The following is a 16226-nucleotide window of genomic DNA, read 5'->3' as shown; positions in this document are numbered from 1 at the left end:
TCAAAGTCCTCAGCTAAGGCTGAGAAGAAGGCAATGGCTAGTGTAGCTTGTGAAATTACTTGGGTCTTGTAATTGCTCAAGGATTTGAAGATTGATCATCCTAGGCCAGCTATGCTATTCTGTGACAATCAAGTAGCATTGTACATAGCTGCTAATCTAGTCTTCCATGAGACGACAAAGCATATTGAGGTAGATTGCCACTTGGTGAGAGACAAGATTATGGAAGGCATGATTAAAACTTTCCACATTGCAACAAATTCACCAGTAGCAGGTATATTTACCAAGGCATTGGGCTTCTTATCTTTTTGCAAGACTATTAGATAAGTTAGGCCTAAAGGATATTTTTGTTCCAAAACAAATGAAGTCAACTTCCTCAATTCAAGTCACAGAACTTAAGGTTCATGACTTGAGGGGGAGTGTTAAGATTGATGCAAACACTAAACAGCAAGATGGCATAAACGACAATCAAGATCATAAGCAGAAGAAGCAAACGACACACTACAAGTCTAATGGGTTAGCATGTGTGAAGGAAAGAAGGAAAGCCAGTTAGAAGCTCCAGCTATCATGTTCTTACTGGTGTAGTCATAGTGGTAGTTATACTTTTAGAGTAGTTAGTTTTGGCGCCATTTTGCTTCTCTATATATATTGACTAGCTTGTAAACTAACATTACTTGATTACTGAATGGAATCAATTGAGAAGTTTTCTTTCACTCTCTAGAAACTTCCTTTCTTTACAGTTCGGAATAAAGTAAGCAAAATGCCGAGTAGAAATCGGTTTGTAATGGTTACTCAAAATGCTTTTTAACTTTTTCTATATTAAAAAAAATGATGCTTTTAAGTTTGATTATTAACTTAAAAAGTCTTGTAGTTCAACTAACACCATCTGATTTTCAAAAACAAAAAAAAAAACCATCTAATGTAAGGCCGGCCCAACCATGATTAGACAAAAGACCCCATGCCCCCAAGATGCTTTTTAAGTTTTTCTCCAAAAAAAAAAAAAGAAAAAGAAAAAGAAAAAAAGATGCTTTTTAAGTTTGGTCAATTACTTAAAAGAATCTTGTGTTTCAACTAACACCATCTAGTGCAAGGCTAGCCCAACTACCATTAGACAAAAAGGCCCCCAAGTGGAAAAGACCCAAAATTTTAACCATTAGAGTCTCACATATAAGTCAAAAGATAATAAATAAATAAAATAATTAATAGAAATGTTAAAGTTGTTACAAATTTTACTGCTTAAAGCATAAAAACTGATGTGGCTATAGATAAGAATGAGTGGATTCCAACCATCTGAGAAATGCATGTTTGAATTTTTTTTATTGTAATTAATGATATATCAATTTATAACCAATAAAAATTGTAGCGTCACTCATAAACATTTCTCTGTGTGGGCTATACTTTTGGCTCGTTTTCTCTCAAAAACATAAACAAAAATCTCTCTCATCAAAGCAACACTTATAGTAGTACTTTGATAGAACCTATAGTAGTAGCTCTTGGAAACCAATAATAGTATTGTAGTATAGGTTTTATCAAAAACAAAAGAAGTTGTGCCAAGTACACAACATTTTCACAACAACTAATGGATTAGACCCTCATAGATTAAAATAAAATATTAGATTGAGATCTATTATAATTTGTAATAAGGATGTTGTGAAAATGTTGTAAAATTTTGTTATGTCCATATAATTTCTCAAACAAAAAAGAATAGTTTCTCAACCAAATCCAATAGATAGCATTTCATTTAGTTGTATTGTGTTCTTTAACCAATTCATTGAGTAATTTGATAAATTCATCTTTATTTATGCAAGTTGAGACTATTAAATAATTTTATGATTTATTTTAAAAGGAAATAATTTACAGTCAAGGAAGCTATAATAGTACATTTTATAAATCAATTGCTATTGATGTACACATGAATTCTTTTTATTCTAGTTATTAGGGATTGTTTGGTAATGTTGTTCTAGTAACGTTGTTTATATCTTTTAGAAATACATGTAGATGAAAAAGTGTGTAAAAATACATGTAATGTTATTTAAAAACTGAAAACACATTGTTAAACTACTATACCAAACATTACCATAATTCTATAAATCGGCGGGTTCCTGATATCATCCTATTTATTCCTTATGGGCAATAAAGAATAAGTGCAAGACAACAGCAATCCAGTGTCATAGCTAGGCCCAAGCATAACGAAGCCCACATCCAGTACAGCCCTACACATACGGCCACACCTCTCCCAAAACCAGATCAAACAATATCAGGTGGCACTTATTTGGCTCTAAAATAAAAAATAAAATAAAAAAATCACACATTATCTTCTCCATTCTTCTTTCATTCCTTTTTTTTTTTTTTTTTTTTTTGTAATTTTTGTAATTTTTCATGCTTTGAGGACAAATATTGGCTAATTGGAGATAAAATGTGTTTTATTAAAGATTAATAGAGATCTTTGGAAGAGGAGGCTCGATCCCATTTGAAGCCTTAGGCAAAGCCATAAAAAGTTCATTCAGTTTGCAAAATGTGCCCACTGCCCGCATTAAGTGCTCGGCCTTATCTTTTGGGGTCTTCTTCTCGGGGTCCAGAATTGTGTTAAAGTTTGCAAAATGTAATGAGGGCCTGTTATTTCTTTAGGTATTGAATTTAATTCACTAACTGAGACCTGATAAAGCATTTAAAGCAATGTCTTCTCAATTATATCATAAATTTCTATTTACTCAAAATATCTTAAATAGTAGCAATTGCTTACCCAAAAAAAGAGTCCTCCAAAATGTAGAACAAGCCTGTGACATTTCTTACTGTCACAAGCCATTTACAAATACTTTGCTTATAAATATATAGCACCATTTTTCTAATCTATTCTCCTATAATTTGACCCAAAAACTATCAAACTATATAAAAGTAAAACACATAGGATAAATATTTAATCACCAAGAGATTATATTTAAGCTAAAGACACTGCCATTGAACTTCTTACAAAACGCTGTCCATCAGTCCAAGTATACCTCCCAAAAGCACACTCATGCTTATGATCAGGCTTGCTGAGCATTTGAGTTATTGCCTTAAAAGTGATTATGAAGCTCCTCTTCTGTCCAACATGATCAAAGGACAAAACACTAGGGGAGGCCTTAATGGAGAATCCCATGGGCGGTCTGGCAGCAAAGAAACACACTCTTGCCAGGACCAACGTTTGTGACTGTCCAATTAAGTATTAACTATCACGGTGCCACTGAGTCTGTGGATTGCTATGGATGGGTAGTTGAGGTTGAATGCAGTTGGTAGTGCTTTTGGACACTTGAATTTTGGGTCAACTCTCTGGAGTGAACTACCAGTGCTGCATAAGTAGAGAAGGTAGATCTGTATATGAGGCATCATATACTAGACCAGGGTCTACTGCTTTTGTGGGGCGCAAGTGGCCAGACCCATATGCAAATGGTGTAGCTACATTGCCAGATTCATCACTCAAAGGCAAACCCAAGTTGTTTTTTAACCCAGCTGCGAAGTATAAATGTGAAACATTAGAATATGTGAGCCATAGCAAGGAAACTAAAGTACTTACAACTAGAGCTTAATTAAGACATACATATATAATATAGGGATTACAAAGTCCATTTCGTGTTTAAGATTAAATTTTTTGGATAATTTGGTACAGAGTGCTAAATCATATAAAATTTTAAATATTATAGCAGTTTTTAAATTTAATCTATTTATGAAATAGATCAATTTCAAATACTTTAAATAAAAAAGACTAACGCTTTCATTTACCCAATTCAGGAAATGTAGTAACATATTCTCACATTTATACCTGTTGTCATGAGGGCAGATCTTATTGCAGCACTACTCCAAGTAGGGCGAATTGCTATGAGAAGTGCAGCTGCAGCAGACACGAGGGCAAGCCATTGAAGTTCCAGAGAGTATATTGTACTTAACAATTTGGTGATCTTGATGTGGCAACATTGTAGGAGGATTGGCCTCGCTCCATGCACCATGCTGCCAGAATATTCAGTCCTGGAGCTGTGATGTCAGGCTGCGAAGCAAACCAATAATTGAAGGTACGAAAATTAAATCCATATTGTATGGATTTAGTTATGCTAAATCTGTATGCTAGTAAAAAACCAAGGGGGACTTTGATATCAAAGAAAATAAACAATATGGTTGAAATTTTTTTATCTACCTTGAGAATATTAGGCTCAATAACATTAGGACCTCTACTTGTTAAAGCGGCTATGACAGGTGCTGGCTTGGTATGTATTAAGGTTTTCCCAGGTATGACACTTGCGATTGGATTCTTGGTAGAGTTGGTGTATTGATAAATTTTCATTGCATGGTCATAAGTCACTGCATGCGGTGGCAGGAAGCACATGAGCATCACATGCTAACTCAGCTCCAATTGTTGGACTGTTTCCAAGTATAAAACCAGCACTACCAGCTCTTTTCACTTCTATGCCTTTTCCAATTCTTGTCCCACTGCCTTTCATGCACAACACTATCTTTCCCTTGGCTTTCTGGGGTGAAAGATGAAGATTTTCTTAATGGATTGTAAAGCACAATCTCAGTGTTAGAGAGTAATCTTGACTAAGATTAATATCTGTTTGTGTGAAGAGAAAATATTCAGAGAAAGATGTAACAGAAAAGAGAGAAGAAAAGAGAGAGAGAGAGAGAGAGAGAAGAGAATGAGAAAAATAGATTTTCTTCCTTAATTCATAATCTGAGAGTACAATCATATATATACTATAATCTGCCTAAGGTATAGAGTAACAGAATTGATCCTGATCATACGGATCAGCTCCGTGAATTCAGGAAAGCTAACTAACTTCAAACCGACACAGGTTTCGCGCCATTATATTTGAAGGGCTGGTTCATTCTTTTAAACGACACCATTCTAGCTCCTGAAGCTTAAATAACAAACACATACAAAACGGTGCGTCGCTTCTTATATTACATAAGTGAAACGATGCGTTGCATCTGGATTTAAAACCAACGGTCATCCCCAAATTCAATCGTCTTCAACCTTGCGCCTATTGATGCAATCAATCCAGAACTGAATACACATCAGCCATTTGTAATTTCCTTTAGCTTCTCTGAAGTGGAATTACCACGATTATTAACATCCCCCCTCAAACTTTTGGGGGAGGTGTCCAACAGAAGTTTGCGCCATTGAAGAAGAAAAGATGGAGACGGCAATGGTTTGGTAAAAATGTCAGCAAGGTTGTCCTTGCCTGAGACAAAACGCACACACAAGTCACGACGCAACACCTTCTCACGAACATAGTGGTAGTCCACTTCGATGTGTTTTGTGCGTGAGTGAAACACAGGGTTTGCAGAGAGAGCAATGGCGGAAGCATTATCACACCAAAGGACAGGAACATGAGAGAGAAAAATTCTCAATTCTCTGAAGAGAATACGTAGCCAAGACATTTCTGCAGCAGTAGTAACCAAGGCACGATACTCTGCCTCCGTGGAAGAACGAGCAACAGTAGTCTGTTTCTTGGATGACCAAGAAATGGGAGAAGAACCAAGAAACACTAGGAGGCCTGTGGTAGAACGACGATCATAAGGATCGCCAGCCCAGTCTGCATCTGAGAAGGCTGTGAGAGTTAAAGGACCAGGGGAGAAGGAGATGCCATGATAAAGCGTGCCACGAAGGTATCTGAGAACCCTCTTAGCGGCTTCAAGATGAATAGTTGTAGGATTGCACATGAACTGGCATAGTTGATGTACACTGAAAGCAAGGTCTGGGCGTGTGAAAGTCAGATACTAGAGTGCTCCAACTAGGCTTCTATACTCAGTGGGGTCAGAAAGGGCAACACCATCATGAGGAAGTAATCATGTAGAAGGACAGCAAGGGGTCTTTGTGGGTTTTGAATTTTCCATGTGAAAACGATGGAGTATCTCAGAAGCATACTTAGTCTGTGTAAGATGAAGACCAGCTGGAGTTCTAGAAATCTGGACACCCAAAAAATAGTTTAAATCACCAAGATCCTTAAGCTCAAAGACAGTACTGAGAGCAGCAACAAGAGAAGCAACATGTTTGGAATTGTTCCCTGTGAGAATTATATCATCTACATAAAGAAGGAGGTAGATGATAGAACTCTTGGATTGAAAGATGAACAAGGAACTGTCAGCAAAGGAAGCTTGAAATCCCAGATGAATCAAGTGAAAAGTGAATCTCTCAAACCAAGCCCTTGGTGCTTGTTTGAGACCATAAAGGGATTTGTGTAACTTGCAGACATGTGTAGGATGAGCTGCATCAATGTATCCTGGAGGTTGCTGCATGTAGACATCTTCCTTGAGATGGCCATGGAGGAAAGCATTTGAGACATCCAGCTGTTTTAATGGCCAATTACAACTGACAGCAATGGCAAGAACAAGTCTCACAGTAGCAGGTTTGACCACTGGACTGAATGTTTCTGAGAAATCAATACCAGCTTGTTGATGAAAGCCTTTTGCAACTAGTCTTGCTTTATAGCGAGCAATAGTACCATCACTATGAAGTTTGATCTTAAACACCCACTTACAACCCACTAGATTAGCATGTGGGGGAGCAGGGACCAAGGACCAGGTCTGTTGCCTCTGTAAGGCTTGAAATTCTGCATCCATAGCTTCACACCAAACTGGATGCTTGGAGGCAATTCTGTAAGAGGGTGGCTCAGTATGTGTGTAATCCAGCACAGCCTTATAACAAAGCTTAGGATTAGGCTTAACAATACCACTTTTGGACCTTGTCTGCATTGGATGTGGGACAGGAACAGTGGGAGCAGTGGATACAGATGGGATAGAGGATGGAACAGGTGAAGGGACAGGTATAGACACATCTGTATCAGTGGAGGGAGGAGTGGAGGTGAAGGTATCAGGTAGAATAGAGGCAGAATTTGGGTTGACTATAGGAGCAAAGGATTGGGAAAGAAGAACCTCAGCTGCATTAGGACTAAGGGAAGCTTGTGGTGGGGGAGTGGTAAGGGGATTATATGGACCTAATAGGGAAGGTTGATTAGAGGCATGGAGATAGAGAAGATTGGATAACCAGAGAGAATTGGAAATAGTAGAAACTGGGGAATCAGATTGACAAATGGGAGGTGTAGGTTTAGAGGAAGGAAACTTGGCTTCATTAAATAGAACATGCCTAGAGGTATATATGTGATGAGAGGAAGGATCAAGACACAAGTATCCTTTAGAACTGATGGAGTAACCAAGGAAAATACACTCCTTGGTTCTGTGATCAAGCTTATGACTAGAATAAGGTCTAAGATGAGGGTAACAAGCACAACCAAATACCTTGAGTTGTGATAGGTTTTGGGAAGTAGCATTCAACTTAGACCAGGGAGACACAAAATTTAGAACAGAAGTGGGAAGCAAGTTTATCAAGAAAGTGGCAGTAAGAAGAGCATAGGACCAAAAGGAAGTGGACATAGAAGCTTGAGATAGAAGAGTGATTGTGGTTTCAATTAGGTGCCTATATTTCCTTTCAACAAGGCCATTCTGTTGAGGTGTGTATGGACAAGAGAGCTGGTGGATGATGCCATGTTGGGACAGAAAAGACTTAAACTCAGTAGAAGTATATTCTCCACCTCCATCAGACCTGAGGGTTCTTATTTTGGTAGAGAATTGAGTTTCAACAAAGGCCTTGAATAGCATAAACTTGGAAAACACTTCAGATTTGTATTTAAGAGGATATAACCAGGTGAATCTTGTAAAATGATCAACAAAAATCACATAATATCGAAAACCATTGACAGATGTGACAGGGGCAGGACCCCATACATCAGAATGCACAAGTTCAAAAGGAGATAAGGCAACAAAATGAGACTTAGGAAAAGGTAAATTGTGCATTTTGCCATACAAACAATGAGTACAAGTTTGAACTAGATTTGTACACTTATTTATGACAGACCTATCATTAGGAAACACATATTTGAGAACTTGATCATGTGGATGACCAAGTCTCATGTGCCACAGTGACTTATTGAAAGCAACAGACTTAGACACATTGTTACAAACTTTGGAACCTTGATTACAGAGATTGGAAGACAAATGAAGTTGTGAAGCTCTATGAGGATAGATGGGGTAAACTCCATCTTCACTCTTGCCTTGGTATAGGACCTTCCCCGTGGCCAAAGCCTGAATGGACAGAATGTTTTTATCAAAATAACACCAGCAATTGTTATCTTGACAGATTTTATGGACAGAAGCAAGATTTGAGGAAATAGAAGGGACTCTAAGGACATTATGTAGGTGAAGATTGGAGTAAGATGAAGGAATTAGAGAATTACCTATGTGAGTAATTGGTAGGTTCTGCCCATTTCCCACTGTGAGATGATCCTGACCTCCATATGGCTGAGGAAAATTGAGCTGGTTAAGATTAGCAGTCACATGATCAGTTGCAGCACTGTCTGCAAGCCATGGCTGCTCTTGTGCAAGGCAAGCATTGGATGCTGTGGCCATAGCAGCAAGTTTGGTTGGGGGATGCTTGCCTTGATAGGCATAGTCCATCCTGTGGTAACAGTCTAGAGCTGTATGACCAAGCTTGTGACAGATTTGGCACATAGGCCTGTCTGATCTTGGAGCAGAAGAGCTTGACTGATGAGATTGGAAGGGAGTGAATTGACTATAATGAGGTGAGTGATTACCTGCATTTCTTCCTCCTCTTCCACCTCTATTGTTATAACTTCCTCTGCCTCTCCCTCTATTATTTTGATTGAAATTACCACCTGAATGATTGAAATTACCACCTAACTGATTGAAGTTACCACCAGGCCTTGGAGTAGCAGTAGCAGCTAGTGCAAACATTGAATCTTTAGTATCTAACCCTTCATTTAGTGATTCTTCCTCTCCATTGAGCATAGTTGACAATTCATCAAAGCTTAATGGTGTGCTCCTGGTCCTTATTGCTGACCTGAAAGCATTGTATTCCTTTGGTAAACCCTTGAGTGTTATATGAAGTAACTCCTCATCATCCAAAATAACTCCAACTGCCAGTAGCTTATCCCTCACAACTTTGATTTTCCTCAGAAAGGCATCCACAAAATCAGCACCTTTCTTGAGGTTATGAAGCTCTCCCTTTAGGTTCATCACATGAGACCTAGAGATTGAAGAGAACCTATTTTCTAGAACCTTCCAAACTTCCAATGCAGAAGTACATCCAACAGTGAGAGACAAAATTGAAGGTGAGAGAGTGGAGCTGATGAAAGTTAGTAGGGCCTTCTCTTTAGACCTCCAGATTGTAAATTCTGGATTCACAACTGCAGTGTAAGCTCCATTAAGATCCTTAAGAAACTTCTCTGGAGCCAATTGTGGCTCTTCAAGCACTTCATACAGAGAATAAGTTTCTAGAATCATTGTAATTTGATGTTTCCACACGATATAGTTGGTATTATCCAACTTGACTGTCATCATATTTGACATATTCGAGAGAAGGAGAAGTGGTTGATTCATCACATTTATTGAAGGACCAGCAAATGTTGATGAGTTTGCACCTGTGGAATAAGACGATGCAGCTGTTGAATTTGTGGCTGCCATTGTTGAGTTCTGTACAGGAATCTCAGGCTCTGATACCATGAAGATTTTCTTAATGGATTGTAAAGCACAATCTCAGTGTTAGAGAGTAATCTTGACTAAGATTAATATCTGTTTGTGTGAAGAGAAAATATTCAGAGAAAGATGTAACAGAAAAGAGAGAAGAAAAGAGAGAGAGAGAGAGAGAGAGAGAGAGAGAGAAGAGAATGAGAAAAATAGATTTTCTTCCTTAATTCATAATCTGAGAGTACAATCATATATATACTATAATTTGCCTAAGGTATAGAGTAACAGAATTGATCCTGATCATACGGATCAGCTCCGTGAATTCAGGAAAGCTAACTAACTTCAAACTGACACAGGTTTCGCGCCATTATATTTGAAGGGCTGGTTCATTCTTTTAAACGACACCATTCTAGCTCCTGAAGCTTAAATAACAAACACATACAAAACGGTGTGTCGCTTCTTATATTACATAAGTGAAACGGTGCGTTGCATCTGGATTTAAAACCAACGGTCATCCCCAAATTCAATCGTCTTCAACCTTGCGCCTATTGATGCAATCAATCCAGAACTGAATACACATCAGCCATTTGTAATTTCCTTTAGCTTCTCTGAAGTGGAATTACCACGATTATTAACAAAAGAGAACCAGGAAGGCATTGCCTGTAAAACAAGTTATTAACTAAAATGAAAAATCTGTCTTTGTATTCAAATAAAACTAAAGCCGAAGCTAGAGAGAGACATTACCTTAAGTCGTCTTTGGTCACATATGGTATGGGTTAGCTATATATATCTCCTGCGTAAACTAACGGGTGCAGCTTTTCCTCCAGCATGTATGGAGTCACAGTTTGGCCCTAGCAATAATTAAAAACAAAATTGTGAAACCAATCCAAGGTGTATAAATCATTTAAGAGACCCAACAACAGAAAAAGAAAAAGAACGTATTAATACATGTTTCATTAATTGATCAATGAAAATTGTAGCGATATAAACCTCCAAAAGACATCATACATTACTAGTGAAAATATACAATTGGTCCCTTAATATTGGTCGAAGTGATTATTTAATTCCTGAAATTTGAACAATCCATTTTTAGTTTTCAAAAATTTATAAGTGTATTAAGTTAGTCCTTCTATAACATTGTTATCATAATGGAATGCAATGCACTTAGACTTTGTCAAATTCTTTCATGTTTTGTCACCGATTATAATAGCATGAAGATAAGGATTGAGATCACGGCCTTGCATCTAATGCAATAGCTCTTAATGACTAAGATTGAGAGTTGAAAAAGATAACTTTTAATTTCAACCATTAAATAAAAAAAGTAAGGAAAAGTAAAAAAGTAAAAGTGGTATATATATATATATATATAAAAGTGGAGAGGGGGTAATTGCATAGGGTGCAATACTTATTGCCCGTTTGGATCCAACTTATTGGCGTATGCGTTTAGCACTTGCGCGTTTTCTCTCTCTCTCTCTCTTTTTTTTTTTTTTTAAGCCACAACTTTTGACTATTCTCTCGTGAACAGTGCACCCATGCACTGTTCACAGGTCCCATAAACTTCACTTTTCAGCTACTTTTTTATTAAAAATGGGTCTTACGGCATTATTCACACATTTAAAAATTATTTTGCTATAATATTTTCAATTTTCAGCAAAAATAAGTTGTATCCAAATGGATCCTTAATATTGATCAAGAAAATAAAATGACTTAGTACTGACTTTTCAAAGTTTAATTATGAACTAAAATAATGCGTCAATAATATATTTTTTAATTTGCTAGAAATTTTCATATCTTATATAAGTCCTGATCTTAATTCTCATGCCATTTCCAAGCACAACAGGAGAGACAAACTCACGGTCAACACTACTAGCACACCAACCGTGATAACCATGGAGCCGAGTGGTATAAAGTTGAAGGTTCTGGGCCAGAGTTGCCTACAGAACATGACACCACAATGTTTTTCTTTGTAGCATGGAGTGCTCCAAATGCAATACTATCCTCAATATAAGGAAGAGGATATTCAGTCCCAATTGAAATGCTTAATTAATACAATCAGCTATGGCATCATCAATGGCTACCAACTTGTCTGCGTCAGAGCATGTGCACTTCTCACCTGATTTCGGCCAGCATACTTTGTAAATGGCAAGGTGGACGAGTGGTGTTCCACCAGAGGCAGTGCCATGAGCAAAGCTGCCGATGGCTGAGATGTTAGCTAGGGACCCTTCGACCTCCAATTATTGAGGCAGTGTGTGTTCCATGGCCGTCTTTGTCACGGAGTGATCGATAATCCTCACTTCTGTTTAAAGGGTCATAGAATTTCTTGTAACTCTTAAGGTAATATCGAGCACTAATGAGCTTTCTGAGAAAATGTTAAATGAATTATAATCAGTTTTATAATAGAATATATGAATTAGTATTAATCTTAAATAAATTTAGATGATGACAATGAATAGAGTTACAAATTATAAAATAATCTAAACTCTAAGGTCTTGACTCACTCAAAGTAATACATTTTACTGTATTTCATAATATTAATTCCCTTGAAGTAATAACATTCTCAATAAATGTATAGTGTGTAACATATATAACATTGAATTTTGCCTTGAAATTTATGAGTTTTAATTTGAAACATGACATTGATCCATTTCATTCGGAGAAAATCATTTTTGAGTTAGTTGAGGTCTTGTTCGTGCCTATTTTCAAAGTAAGTTAATTAACTAATGAAAGAAAAGCAAGCTTCACTCAAGATTATGAGTAACTTACTTTACTATTTAATTGCATAATGAGTAATGAGTAATGACTTTCAACATAAAGAGGAAAGAAAACCAAGATTGCATAACTTTTTCTAAAGCTTCTTACTCTCAATGTGCTTCAAAGCGATACCCTCCTCTATGGGGTTCGCTAGGTTATGGATGCATAGTGCAAACTATAGTATATAGCTAAGAAAAATATGATCCAACCAATAAGTTAGTTTTACTTATATTTATATATATCACTCCTCATAGTCATAAAAGAGGAAAGACATGTTTGTCCATGAAAGAAAATTCAAAGTCTATTGCTTCCCAATTAATGGCTTTAATGCTAAAGATGCCCATGCATAAACATTATCGTAGAACACCCAAAAAGGCAAAATCCTCAACACAGGTTGTCTAAATAAAAAAAGTTATAAATAGGTAGATAATTCCAAAGTAAGATAATAATAAAAGAAAAATTAAAAAGCAAAAAACACACAAACAAGCATGGCCATATCAAGAAGAAATCAAATTAACCTGCATGCTCCTAACCTTTTAAAGGACTCACTCTCCTATTACAATGGGATGAGCTAAAGGCAACTCCGGTTTGGCATATTCCCTTCCATGATTTTGGGATAGGCCCCATCCCTTCATCGCTGAAGCTCTTTGATTGTGGCCACACACCTGATCAAAACCACACACATCACAAGCTTTTTTTTTTTTTTTGAGAAACGCACACATCACAAGCTAGTATATCTCTATTGCCCACATCCACATGTGGTTATACTTATATATCATACACACAAATGGGTTACTAAACTAGCTGGATGGTAGTGTTAACATGACCAAAACTGTATAAATATTAGTTTGAATCGAAATTGGTACATACCAGTATCCAATAGCCCCACTATAACATCTTTGCCATATCTAGCTTGTGACAATAAGTCTCCTCCTCTCCAGGAATCCTTTATTGGTTGTCTCTCCCTGTTCTAAGCCTAAAAACTCCCATGACCTTGTAGTGTGCAAAGAATACTATCTTGGGTTGCTTTGATATACCGATACTACTTCCTTCAATTCTGTTCAAAACCATTGTTTCAATATTAGATATATATATATATATATATATATATAAGAGATTAATGATTGGAAACAAACCCATGTGATGTTTTTGTTTATTACTAGATAGTTTGGAGGCTTCTACAGGTGTGAGCATTGCTGCGAAGCCATTGATGCTATGCCTGTAACTGTAAATAAGCGAGGCTCTAGCTTCTACCTCATTCCTTTTTACAGAGAGCAAATATGAATGATGGTTGTCTTCTATCTCGTTCAATGTTTTTCCTCCACTGTGCTCTCCAAAGTACACTATGTAAATCTGTGGTGGCCAAAAATACATGGTGTAAAAAAAAAAACCATTTGGTAGAATAATGAATCTTAAAAAACAAACAAAACAAAACGATTTGTTAAATAAATAAATAAATAAGAGAGGTAGGAGAAGGAGGAGGATGATGAATATAATGGGGATTCTCTTCATTGTTGCTAATTAAAATGCTAATAATATGGGGGTAGTATAGTATTTTAAACTCATAATAAGTATTTATATAATATGTTTAGGGAATCTTATCCTTCAAAGAACAAAGTTTTCTCTCCAAAATGAATTTGTCCCACTTTTAGAATTAGTAGTAGAGTAGGGAGACCTTGATATTTGATGTCTGATGAATACTGTAGACGATGTATAAGCTTAAGCTTCCCTACCAGAGAACTATTAATATCCTGTCCCTTTTTTTTCGCTGAATAATATCCTATCCGTTTACTTTTATCTTGAGAGGAGTCTGACTACAATGTACTGGGCCATGAACATTTAAAACTAGATTAACCAATAGAAGTCGTGCAATATTTTGAATAATACTAGCAGCATACTATAATTGGTGAGCAATATGTGTAAAGCCATTTATTTACTTATCAATAATATTTTACTTCATGCCAATGCAGGGTGTGCTTTGGCAGTAAAAGTTCTCATATCGCTTCATATTATGTTTGGTAGAAGTTGAGCGGTTCGGGCACTGGTGTTTCAATGTATGTGTTGTGCCTACGATGATATAGCCCCATCAAGACCCCTGTGATACATATACATTGTATTACTCAGTAGCGTTATATGGCATGAAGTCGATGAGTCGACAACAAAGACATTCTGTTGCCGGCTGAAAGAGGAAGAACTCCAAAGATATCTTAAAAATAAAAAATGCTGTTGATTATGGTCGTCCTTTGCTTCGGATGGGCAGATTACTCACAATAGTCCTTAGAGTGTCCTACTTCAATTTAAGCTCCTCCACCCCTGATTCTATAGGGAATCATTTGGCTTGACCAAGAAGAACTAGAGGAAGTCTAATGTCCTCCAAATCGCAAGTTAAAAAAAAAAAAATATATATATATATATCCAAAAAAATAAATGGGAGAGGGGGATTCAAATCTTAGTTCTCCTCATAAAGGAGACTAGACAATATCAATGAGTTATAAAGATCTTGGCAACTATCTTCAAGTTAATTGACAAATTCATTTTTGAAATTATGATTTGAAAAAAGTCCTTCACTATTAAAATGAACAAATTCACTTTTGAAATTTTCATGGGAAGGATCTGAATATCATCTCTTTTAAAATAAATGAAGAAATTTAATTGTGAAACTTCAATTGAAAAAATCTCCACATGCCTTCTAACGAACAAATTGTTAAGATTTTAGTACTGGTCAATTCCATGACTTTTAATTGTAATGCAATTCAAGATTTTATTTTATGTAGTTTTCATAAATCTATTAAGATTAGTGAAGCTACTCAAAGAAATATTGTTTGAAGAAACTCACTCGAGCAAATGCAAAGACTTGCTCAAGCTAATAAGTAAACATGCTTATGCAAAACTGTAAGGTTGAATTTATTCAACCATCTAATTGGCTTTATTCCGTGCCAAATTTGCTTGTAATTCAGCATTTAGTAACCCTGTATTTAGGTGGGATTGTTGTAAGGGTAGTGAGTGAGATAGTGTGAAGATTGCTCAAGAGTGTGCAAGAAAACAGAGTGTCGTGGCTGGGACTCGCGGGTGGACTTGCGGCTTCAACCCGCCAGAAGATGCACACGTGCAAGCATGCTGGAAGATGAACAGTCATGCTAGCTGGAGCACTACAGGACAAAACAGGACAACTGGCCATACGGTTAACTCGCAACTGGATCTCGCGACTTAGTCAAGCCGCGAGCCACCCCTGTTTTGGAAAAACCTGACGTTTCGCATTCCTCTTCACTCCAGTATAAATACCCTTTTAACCCACAATTGAAAGAGAGCTTCCAGAGAGAATTTTGAGAGAGAAACCCTAAAGAAAAACCAGATTGTTTCACCCACAATCTCTACCTTAGAGTCTCATCAAATTCCCTCACTCTCTTCCTCTCCATTGTCAAATCCTTGAGAGGCATTATACCAAACCTGGTTCTCACCATTATCATCTCTGTGAGACAGACGTTTGGAGTTCTGGGAAGCAGTTAGGAAGGAGCCAATATTCATTGGTTGATGCTACGGTGTAGTAGCGGAATCCAGAAAGCTAGAAAATAAAAAGGTTCGGCGCAACCTCGTTGGAGCAAGAAGCTTGGAGGGCTTAGGTGCATTGGGTAGATTAGGCTTGGAGGGTCTATTGCTATCCTTGTATCCCAACTGTATTTTCTAGTGGATTGATTACCGCTTGGAGGGCGGCGGAGAGGTTTTTCGCCGAGGTCTTCGGTTTCCTCTTCGATAACATATCTGGTGTTATCTCTGTGTTTGCATCTTCCTTCCTCTCTATCTCTGCCTTTACATTATCTGCTGTGGTTTATTTTGTTGTGGCTTAGATAGTTGTTTAATCAATTCCATATTATAGCATATGTTAAGTTTCCACACACTAGTTGTTTGACATATTGCTTGGGTTGGTTAAGTTGGTTTTTGGGGGTCTAAACGTTCAAAAGTGTTTT

The 16226-nt window shown here is 37.0% G+C and overlaps 1 pseudogene; it reads right to left on the bottom strand.

Moving 5' to 3' along the window:
- Positions 1–2935: 2935 nt before the first annotated feature.
- LOC126729118 (subtilisin-like protease SBT5.6) lies at positions 2936–13773 on the bottom strand (annotated as a pseudogene).
- Between the last annotated feature and the right edge of the window lie 2453 nt (positions 13774–16226).

The sequence above is a fragment of the Quercus robur genome, chromosome 5, assembly GCF_932294415.1.
Source record: "Quercus robur chromosome 5, dhQueRobu3.1, whole genome shotgun sequence".
Lineage (NCBI taxonomy): Eukaryota > Viridiplantae > Streptophyta > Magnoliopsida > Fagales > Fagaceae > Quercus > Quercus robur.
This window is presented reverse-complemented; position numbering and strand designations above follow the sequence as displayed.